Raw genomic sequence first — 3,774 nt, 5'->3', positions numbered from 1 at the left:
CAAGTGCACGCGCACAATTACAAACTCATCTAACAACCTTCCCAATCTTATTCTTACGTCACATCTCTTTGTAAAAAAATAAGAGCCATGACGACCTCTAGGGAATTGTAAAGTGTCCCAGAAATAGTTAACGCCCGCTTTCTTCATGCCTCAGCTTGTATGCACGGAAATTCTCACCCTGACAGAACCTGTTTACCAAAATATCGCCTAATCCAGTCTTCCTCCCGGACATAACATGATAGCCTTCCTGCTCACAACATACGCAAATGTTCTCACCGCTCCTATATCACATCGATAGTGGGAAAACTTATGTGCTATGACACGCTGCATTTTTGCCAAATTTATTCAAGATGGCGGCGATGACGTCATCCAAGATGGTGGCATGTAGACTTGGCAACAGCACATAACGTCATCCAAGAAGGAGGCTTTTGGAGAGAAAATAGACCAATTGTGCTATGTCCACTATCCTTACCTCCAGAAAAAATGGCGGTAAGTTTGAATTTTGGCGGGAAAATAGACCAATTGGGCTACGTCCACTAACCTAAGCCTCCAGAAAAAGAAGGCGCGATATTCAAATTCCAACAGGATAATGCCTGCAACACGATAATTCTCTTTATTTTTATTCAGTATTATTCATTACCATTTATTAACATTTATTATCATTCATTATCATCTATTATCATTCATTATCATTCATTGTCATTTAAGATCATTTATGTTCATTTATTATCATTTATCATTATTTGTTATTATTATTGGCCTGCCTCCACTAACATAGAAAATCGCGCCAAGTTCAATCAATTATTATTATTTATTCAATACACCTGATTTTCGCGGGGAGAAAGCCAATTCCGTTACAACCATAACAAAAAATGGGTCACAAGTTCAAATTCCAACACGATAATCGGTCACACATACTAAATAGTCCACCTCATCCTACCAAGCTTTAATTTTTTCACAGTCACTTATTGTTTCACTTGTAAGCTATAAAAATCACGTCAAATAATAATAATACACTGCACTTCCACTAATCCAAGTCAACTCCTGTGAATTCGTGGGAAAAGTACTGAAGTCTTTATTTCAAATAGTACGGTCATCACTTGTTCTCCAACATACTTAGTACACATCTTAGAGATCGCAGCAGCATCCTCCGTGCTCGTTACGAGGTCCGGAGTCCAACTGTGTATTAGTTCGTATCTCAGCCAGCCAAAGACGTCACCGTGACGTCATTTAAGATGGCGGCAAGAAAGGTAATAGGGCCATGTCCACCAAGTTTGAAATTTCGCTGTCACTTATGCTTCCGCAGCTAAATTATTAAAATCGCGCCACTTGTTCTAACCTAAGTCACCAGGTGGGGAAATGACTCTTTATTCCAGGCATTACGGTCATGCAGGTGTGTCCCAGCTGACTTCGAGATGGTCACACCACGGTCTCCAGAGCCCAAATGGTTTAGTTCACGTCGTCACCAGCAGAGGGACCTATCCCCCCGGCCCCAACGGTCGGCGGTAGCTCACGCGAGGCGTGCATGTACAGAGACATACAGAAGACAGAGCAAGCGCTCTCCGAATTTGGAGGTGACTGGATACGTGTGGCTTACATTTACAGGCAATTTTAGAACAGAACGATATGTTATGTCGCGGTCGCAACGATCGATCTGACATAACATCGAAAGAAATGCAAAAACTGATTAGCACATACGTATAAACTAACCTAATATAGACCGAAATGTGGTGAAAATGAGGACGTGCTTGCTTATCTTTTGGTTTGCAGGGAGCAATTTATACATGGAGTCAAGTATGCAGCAACAAGAGGAACGTAGTAAAGCCATGACATCGAAGTGAGTGGAATCAGGAAGGTAGTCAATTTTTTTCCCTTTGAGTTCGTATTATAGCGTATTATAGCAGTGATATACGCGAGTTGAATACTGTATTTGATGATTTTCAGGAGGACAGAGAATCATTCACACCTAAACTTACTCCCATCTGTGTTAAAATGATAACAGAGAGTGTATGGGATGATCGATTGAGACAGAGCTGTAACTAGGTACGATTTAAACGCTGACTCGTTTATTCAAGAGAAGGACAAGTTGATGAAGGTCAATTTTTTTCCAGTGTTCTATCTGGATCCTTTAGTCACGTGATATAGCCTGCGTTCTAGTTGTATACAGCTACAGTGCTTTACACATGATAGATTGGATGATTTATGTAAATGTGTGTCGAACTACGTTGCGTATAAATATCACTCCATTCTTGTTCTTCTTAACTGTATGCTATTAAATTAAGGCACATTGAGATCTGTTACTATAGATCGATATGGTGTGCTAAGCTCCAAGACTTGGTTACATCTCGAGAAACGTGGTGCACTTGGATGGGTTAGGACTAGGAAAGCTCTATTCTGACGGGAGAGGTGAAGTGTAGCTATATTCCTCTGCTCGTTTGAGGATTAAGTGGGTAGCGATGTTGCGGGGTAGAGTGGTCAATGCCGAAGTGATGATGGTCTTTTAACGTAAGAGGGCGAGATTGCTCTGTGACCACCATACGCAGAGATATTGATCAAATACTATGCGCGAGGTCTTAGAAGTATGTATATTGTTGCCTGGTATACTTTGATCGTTTTTATGTGTTCTTGAATTAAGTGTGAATGGACGTACTGAGCAGTCATCTGTCAATGCTCGCAATGATACTTGCAAAGTAGAGGAGGTATGGTTTAGCTATGATACTGAAATAAGGAAAACATGCTGTCACATGATTGGCCCGTGTGCTTTATTACGAGGATAAGGTGCGCGTCGGAATATTGTTATCATTGGTTTGTGTTTAAGTATATAATATTAAATGCCCTATCCTCAGTGAGAGGAGTGTGTATTTCGGTAAAAGTATTTGCTTATTTGACTACATGTATGCGTAATTTAGTACGTTTAATTGTTCATCGAATATGACTATCTGTGGAAAAAGGAATTATTATGTTCTATTGAGCTGGGTTGTATGTGGGGGCGTAAATGCTTGTACAAAATTATTATAACAGGGTGGGTGGCATATAAGTAGAACAAGATCTGTGAAAGCGTGTGTAGAAGGAGTGAGCGAGTGGATGACACGACTCATCTATGACTGTATCATTAGAACATGTAAATAAATGTCAGATAATCTAAATTTAGGTCATTTTTTTTTTCTTTTTAATCATATGTATGACTTCTGCTTGGAGTTATGTTTGTCTATTTGTTCTAAATGCATACTCATCTATGCTTAGAAAGGGAGAATGCTTTTTTATTATTAAGTGAGTTTTGACAGGAGTGAATAGGCTTTTATATATGAGAGTATTTCAGATTTGTGAGTGGAAATTGTCAGCGCAGCGTGAATGATGACGGGTTCACTGGCTGGGAGGGACACTGTTTACAAATCGAGTTGGAGACGCAGGGGAGGATAGAGATCTGCGCTATTCTGGAATCCATGTGTGCAGTGTATGTCGTTAGACCATAGCTGGAGAGCAGGTATAGAGAGAGCCCACTTCGGCATGCTGGTCCTGGGGCTGAGTGGACGGCTGTTTAGATGGACAGATATGTGGCTTTGACAGGCCGCCGGAGGCGCTCGCATTTCAGGCGAATGGTCAAGACAAGGCCCTGTTGCAGTAACTGAGGTCATTCTGCTTGTAGACAGGCTGCAGAAGGTAGCTGATACGTCTTTCTCCGACTTAAATTGCATATATCAGACGCGCAAAGATCTGGAAATGGGATCAGCTGAACGATGTGTAGGGTGTGACTAAAGCCAAATTGGAATTTTA

Source organism: Schistocerca serialis, chromosome 2, assembly GCF_023864345.2.
Source record: "Schistocerca serialis cubense isolate TAMUIC-IGC-003099 chromosome 2, iqSchSeri2.2, whole genome shotgun sequence".
Classification (NCBI taxonomy): Eukaryota; Metazoa; Arthropoda; class Insecta; order Orthoptera; family Acrididae; genus Schistocerca; species Schistocerca serialis.
Note: the sequence above shows the minus strand (reverse complement) of the source record.